Source organism: Adelges cooleyi, unplaced genomic scaffold, assembly GCF_023614345.1.
Source record: "Adelges cooleyi isolate 19-005CV unplaced genomic scaffold, UGA_ACOO_1.1 ACOO_flye_CR_arks_rails_tigmint_CR_PRNA_41, whole genome shotgun sequence".
In the NCBI taxonomy this organism is placed as follows: domain Eukaryota; kingdom Metazoa; phylum Arthropoda; class Insecta; order Hemiptera; family Adelgidae; genus Adelges; species Adelges cooleyi.
This window is the reverse complement of record NW_026096090.1, coordinates 4,451,675-4,459,647: the sequence shown is the minus strand read 5'-3', so window position 1 is coordinate 4,459,647 and position 7,973 is coordinate 4,451,675. Positions and strand designations below refer to the sequence as shown.

General features: G+C 29.1%; 1 protein-coding gene across 2 annotated transcripts in view; it reads left to right on the top strand.

Annotated features, from left to right (window-relative positions):
- Positions 1-3,370: 3,370 nt before the first annotated feature.
- Positions 3,371-7,973, top strand: part of LOC126841928 (metabotropic glutamate receptor 2-like) — a 150,938-nt gene continuing 146,335 nt past the window's right edge. For both annotated transcript variants that reach the window (XR_007686248.1, XM_050578739.1), the window contains exon 1: positions 3,371-3,768. The gene's annotated coding sequence lies outside the window, so the exon portion shown is untranslated. The remainder of the gene's footprint in view (positions 3,769-7,973) is intronic.

Here is a 7,973-nt window from a genome sequence, read left to right as displayed (position 1 = left end):
ATATTGCTGTTTTCAAAAATGGAAATGGCTTAGTGGCATTTTCCAAAGCATTTCTTGGGTACGTTCCAACTACCAAGGCTTTATAGGTGACAACTGATGATATAATGCATACAGATATAGTTCAGACATTAAAATATATATTGAAAAAGGGTAGATTTTTTGAGTTCGTCTCGAGGGTGAATTTTGAGAAACAACAATACCATTTAAATTGTTATTTAGTAAATAATCGTTTACGTGAGAGAAAACCCAACAAATTATTTTATAATAATGTAGTAACAATATTAGTAAATCTAATATTTTTTGTTTTTTATGTGCAACAATTGAACAATCACGCTTATAATGACTATTATTTTTGTGTATGTATATATAATATTTCGTTATTCTGGGTACAAATCCAAAAATGTAATACAGTTTGAGTACACTATAAATTCTATTTGTATGTATATATATATATATAATAGTTTTATTATCGACACGACTCGTGCTTTTATTCATATACAAAGTTGAATCGATTCTATATATGAATGTAAACATTATTACCCAGTCATTATTGACGTCTTCCAATAAGGTACACCAACGAAATTCGAAAAAAACTAAAATTCATTGGCGTATCCACAAGCCAAGCAGGCGATAACGATAATATCACGTATTTATTATTATTTAATTCTATTTTAGACTTTAAAGTTAAAAGAAAACTTACATCAAAATATTTTTCTTTTTTTTACATCATCAGGAATAATTAAAAAAAAAAAAAATGGAAAAAAGACATAAATGAAATGTAATACAAATATTTTTCGATGAAACTTCGAGGGGGGGGGGGTTGAACCCGGACCCCCTCCCTGAATACGGTCATGGTAGTCCATAGCTGACCTAGCAGCAAACGAAGAAGATATAAGTAAGCAAATACCATAAAACGGCTTAACTCAATGCCAAGATCTGATAAAAAGACGGATAAGGATCGTTAAATTGCATTTGAAAAATAAACAATACTCTCTCGCGTTAGTGTCACAAAGGCGCAAAACAGCCATATTCCCTCGACGACATAATACAACGCTAAATGCTCTCTTGGCGCACGTTAAGGACCGTCCTTAAGACATTCAATGCCGCTGATAATATAGGTAGGATCACTTTTTCTTTCGATATCTTTACTTATTTTTCCCAGCTCTCCGTCTCACTTTTTCTTTCTCTGTCCTATTATTTAGTTTTAAGAGTTTACTTGGACCACTCCCCCCATTTACTAATTTCTGGTGCTACTATATACTCCCGCAGCTCTCTGGAGAACCGTAGATAGAGGGGCGAGGGGTAATGCCCGCGCTCCTTTCTCCAAATAGACCGGCATTTCTAAACAGAGCAAGTCAACCGGCCTTTAAATCTGATTTCGCGTTTTCATCTCCAGAACGACCATTTGCTTTGCCTGCTGATTTTCGCCGATTATCACACTTTTGCAATTGTTCGTATTTTCGCTCCAAAGATGCCTTCGATTTCGGTTACGGACCCGACGAGACAAATGTTAGGTGTAGGCGATAGATTATAATATACAGGCGACGGTTTATCTACCAATATAATAGTGCACTATGTTTGATTAAAGCTGTACAAATTTGTATTATTATATTATCTACTACACCTAATTATATTAATATACTTGCGTGGACTCAGTGTCCCGCAATGCTTTTGGAAATTTGATAAAAACAAAAAATCACAATGAAATTAAGAAATTTTCTTCGCTCACGGACCGTACAGATAACCGTCGGACAAATTAAATTTATTGGGTAACGTTAACGTTGTGATTTACGGATTCACGGTAGTTTTTGTTAATGTATACCATAGACCAGAGTATATTTTGTTGGGATATTATGTATAGATGATTATCTATGTTATACCTATCCCAAACAGTCAAATAATGGAAATGAATTCAAAATATTGCCAAAAGCTACTGTCTATATTTGCTATTTTTAAGTTATGATATCAAATTTAATAATCAGATTTTTAAAATTTTACATTTTTTCTGTACCACAGAGGTCAAATAACGCAAGTTACAAAGAGCAAATTTTACAAGGGAGACAAAACAAAAATAAATTAAAAAACTGTCATAAATGGACTTACGATAATATTCCATTTGCTATCTATGCATTTAAGGAACACTGGACATAAGTTTAAATACCTCTAAAAATAGCATTAAATGAATATTTTGATTTTGAACGTCTCATTTTTTTTTTTTTAATTTGGACGTACGATACTTGACCTCTGTGGTACAGATTTTATGTTAATGAACAATTACCTTCATTCCGTATGTTTAATAAAAAATTGTCTATGGTTTTGTGCATTAATTGTTAATTATAATTATTATCATGCACTCTCAGTCAAATAGATTACGATTTTTTGGTCTCCTTTCTTCTCTATAATCTTATTCTCCAACTCGATTCAAGATTTATTCGTTTTTCAAAAAATCAATCCGTTTATTAAAATATATTTTTGTGGTAATCGAGAACTAATAAATTGTACAACGAATTAACGATTGCTGTAATTACAAACGTACATCGCAAGATTAGTCATATGGTACTCGTATTATTAGTTACATCTTTCGCAACACTCGATCATCTCGGCTGACACTGGAATCGTACCGGTATTACTAATACCCAAAGTTATAACTACAAGGTTTAAGATTGTACAAAAGTATTAAATATTATTTGGGGATAGATGTTAGTGGTGACAAGCTTTACAATATATTACCATCAGCATGCAATGGATGAACATGGACACTAAAGTTTTAGATAAAGTAAACAAAGCTATGTTATAATTTACAAATAATAATACAATGTATATTTAGGTATCGTAATAGAAATAGTATCCATCAAACTCATATTTTATTTTGTCGACAAAATATTTCAAAAAGTAACTAACGTATAAATCAGAAAAAAATAATGATTTATATCACACAATAACTTACTTTAATTGTTTAAAATTATAGTGTGGATTTTAATCGTTTCGGTAAATTATAGACAAACGAGCACAAATATGTGTACTATTATGCCATTCAATAATTATTGAAATTAAGTAAATAATCGAAGAAATCCGATATTTTCAATTACATAGATTTTAAATTTGTTACAACTATAATTACTGAACATAAAAAACTTATATTGGTCATTTTTAACCCACTCGCACCACGTTCTGTGTAAGTTCTTTCAAAACGTGTTTGGCAAAAGCACCTGTGGATCCCGAGGGTGGATGGCATGCGCCGACCTTAAGTTGGCGGTCCCCTCGACGTCGCTCTATCTGTCCGTCTCTGTCTAACATCAGTGTTAAAGCCACTGCCATCGGGCACTCGGCGTTCTGAGCCGCGAGGATTTTTCAGTCGCTCCACGTCGTCACGGTCCTTCGGGGGTCCGAACATCGTCCGGCCTGACATTCATTCGTACGGGAAATCATTTTTTCTTTATTGGTCAAATAAAGAAAAAAATATGTACGCAATAAAGTTGTACTGTTAAGTCATAGGTCGTGCCATGTTCAGGTCGATCAAGCCGTCCAAAAGCGCCGGGATTATTCATGCCCCAATGATAGTGTGTGGTATTGTCATAGTTTCCTCGATTTTTTTTTTTGACAGAACAAATAATTGATGATCTCGATCGATTGATTCGCGTCGATTTTTTGTTTTAGTTTCGTTGTCCGTCGTTATTATTGTTATTTAATTCGGTAATTTATTTCCGCGTGTCCGTCGTTTGTGTACCATAAAATAGCGTACTTAAGGATACCCTCTTCTTGTTTCAGGTAAGTAAACAAATCGATTAAATATAATTTGTAAAATACTTTTACTAAAAAAAAATACGTATAACAGTAAATATTAGGACAAGCTAAAGGATGTAAAAGCGTTTAATATAATGAGAATTGGAACTATTTTTTTATCCAAAATTGAGAGTGCCTCTTTTACATCCAAATGTTATTACAATATCAATCTACATAAAACCCGTTAAAATTATTATATACCAACTAGTACTAGGTAGTACTTGCTGGTTTATCGTTTAGATCAGTGTTGGGGAAGTTATTTTAAAAATTTAATCACGTTAAGCAACTTAATAACTTTTCCGTTGCCAGCAGTAAAAGGTATCGATTTAATTACATTAAATTTTCTGACTAGGTTTCTTAAATTGTTTTAAGTGGTTTTAAGTAAGTTAAAAAAAAGAGAAAAGCTGAGTTTATTACAATCATACATATAAGATTGATTTCCCATTTTATTGATGTAATACAATTTAGGTAACCGATAGACGATAGTAATATACATTGGCTATCTAATATGCACTAACACATTACGCAAGGAGTATAATATGAACATATAAAAACATAACAACAAATTTACTAAAGAACAACAAAGAATATAGATCTTCAAAGATGATAGTTGAAGTTTTATGCAAAACTATTATTATTATTTTTTTTAGTCTTAGTTAAACCGTTTCTTTAATATTTTAATATAATTTTGAATAAATAACCATACGTCCTTAAAATATTCCTTCCCCTTAATAAATCTTAGTTTCTAGTCACTCCTTTAATCAAATTATATTGCGTTATATACTCGTACTGCGAATTTAACTACACATTTTATTGTCTTAAAAGTTAAGTGCATATTATACCTCTTTTATTTGAACTTGTAGTTACATTTTTACTGAAAAATGTACTTAAATAATTGTCTGTTATGAAGTTGAATAAACTAAAATGATTTATAATAACACATGTCCATGTGCAATAACTTAATAAAAATCTAATTTAGTTAAAAATGCGTTATTAGATTTTAAATTTAAACTAAGTAAACCCGTCACATTACTGACAATAAAATCTAATTGTGTTAGAGTAACGAGTAAATGAGTAACTACTCCACTCTAGACTATTACTTATTCAACAACGTGTGTTGTTATATTCGAGTTACACTTAAGTAGTTTACGATTTCGTACTGTTATAAATTACTATAAGTCTATGTGCGTGTCTATCAATCTGATAAGATATTGCCTTAAAACTGATTTACAATGATAATGTAGGTATCATATAAGTGCTTAATACATTATAGGCATTATTATTTTTTTTTTTTTTAAGGTTTCAGTATTTGATGCTATTATATCCAAATTGTAAACAATTATGGAGTGACCGGGATAGTTTTAATTTGAAAAATGATTAATTATTAATAAGTTAATATTGAATTACTTTAACATTCTAGTATTTAATGTTTTTTTTTGTTGATACCATATTATTACACCTGCACCACACTCGGAACAAAATTATTTATTATTATATTAGAATAATTATATTTATGTGCGAAATGTTAATTGTCCTTCTAAGTGTATTTATCAATATATTTGTTTATTTGAGTATTTAGAAAATAACTGTTTTACAAAACATTAAATTCAAAGAAGTTTTCGATGTACATTTGTTTTAATTATTTCAAAACTTTAAAAGTGTTTTTCAGCCTTAATTAGATAATTCCATATAATTATGAATTCGCTATAATCAATGATTAAAATGTAATATAAAATATGTATTTTTACCTTATGGCAGTTACAAGTTTAAAGCATTAAAGTTTTTTTAATAATATATCCATTGAGTATTTATTTCATTTCATTAATATTTATAGAGTTTACTAACACCTTTATGATACATTGATAATTTATATTGCGATATTCTATATTATCAATACCTATAAATAATACATTTTTTATTATAAAAAAAACTTTTAGCAATTTAAGTGACACCAAAGTTGTTTACATAACATTAAAAAAAGTTTAAATGAATGTTATTATTATTAAAATTGTATAAACTTTTGAGAACTTTTCTTCGAACATTTAAAGTACCATTATCATAAATTTAAAGTAAAAAAAATTATAATAACTGAGCGAAACCTCTATGGTCACTGTTGGGAAGTAGTAATGTATATTGTGAAAGTTATGAATATTTATTTTTTATTTTTAACACCTATTTTTTACTCTAAATGGCACATTTTTGTTAAAATATTTGTATTTCAAAAAACATAGGGGATGAGGAGGAGAAAGCTCTTTGGGATTTAGCAACTTTCTGGATTCCCACCTTCAATATACTACCATTGGTTCTTTTGGTTTTTAAATTTTATGTCACATAATACTTAACCTTTGTTTATATTGCTTCCTTTTAACGTTTCTAAAAATGTCTTAGTATTTTTATTTTTTAACCTTATTTATACTAACACTTATTTTGTTACACCTGCATTATTGTCATCACAGTTTTATATCATTTTTCCTTAACTCTAAAATCGTTTGTAAGTATAGTTTAAACTGTGCATAAGTATGCTCTATCACTTTATCCAAAATTACAAATTTGTATGGATAACTCGCTTAATTTTAATTTTATATTATTTTAAATAAACAATAATTAATATTATATCCCTTATATGAATAAGGATCAAATAACAATAAAAAAAATGAGAAACTGAAATTTTTTTTTAAGATCTACTAAGTCATTATCGAAAGTTTTAAGTACAAGAACTAGTAAGAAACAATTTTCTATTGTTATTATTATTTATTTTAAACAATATTCAAAAGTGCATTAATTAAATACACAGTTTTTCGAGTTAATTTTATTATGAACAGCTGATTGATATTACAATGTTTGTTGTTTGTAAATTTGTAGATTGTCTTATAAGATTGTAAAAATTAAAATTTATTAAAATAAAAATACAATTTCCAGCACGTTACACTAATTACTTTGGTAATTGGTACACATATTTTACAATTATATACGTATTTACAACGTGTACAGAACGAACAACGTTGACATAAAAGTTGTCTATCAAACCCAGTGATTTCTACAAATTGCAGTGTTTTAGTTGTATAAAATATCCGTGGTCTTTGCTTATAAGACGAGTGAAATGATTTATAAAAATATATAGTTCTATTTATACAAAGCGTTTGTTGTTTTGTATTGTAATAAGAAATCAGCGTCAGCTGAGATTTAAAGAGAAAATCAAATTAAAAGATTCTGGACTGTTAAAGCTCACACGAACAACTCTTTATTTGTCATAGATCGACATAAAAAGTAATATTATTTGTACTCGTTTATCAACGAAGATAAACCTTCATGACAGCTTTCGGACCAACCGATTCTGCTTGGTCTTTTTTGTCGTTGGTTTTTTTTAGTTTGAAAATAATATTTCTAGAGACAAACCTCGAGCCTCACGGGTTAATCGATTTTCAATTTATCATTTGAAGATAGATGTAAAAAGGAACATTATTCTGAGTCTCGGAGCACAATAACGCTCACATGCAAGTACACCCCCCAAAGGGTATAATAATCATAAAAACAAATTTACTGCTAATATACTGCCTTATGATAGGTTTAGAATTGACACCGATACCTATAATGGTTAATAAATACACATTTTATCTGCAAAATATTTATAAGTTATTGGTTTTAGTTATTCAACAATTATGTATTTGTTACGTTTTTCGCTTCACAGAAAATGCAGACAGTTCAACCAGATTTTCTACTTTTGACATTTTAGTACCTATAACCTAATTCAACTTTTATGATACGGCCTACTAGTTAGAACTACTAGTAGTTTTACCTAAAGTTAATATCTGTATTAACTGAATAGAATGAAGCGCGATGGTATGCGTTAACTAGAAAAAAAAATTATTATCACGATAATAAAAAAATAAAATAAAGTTTATTGTAACATTTTGATAGTTGTACATTGATATGAAATCTACCACCAAAAAAGTAATTGTATTGTATTTAAATTGTGTATGTTAGAACTGTTTTTAACTGGGTCGTCGATATTTGATGTAAAATAACGCATTTAAAATAGATTGTGACTGTATACCTTAGTTATCGTTTACTAATTTGTTTATTGTGTATGAATAATACTATTTCAAAAACAATATAGGTGGTTACGAATTGTTTTGTTATCCGTGATTGTATTCTTCTATGTTCTGTCTATGGCTTCTAGTTCTACCGTA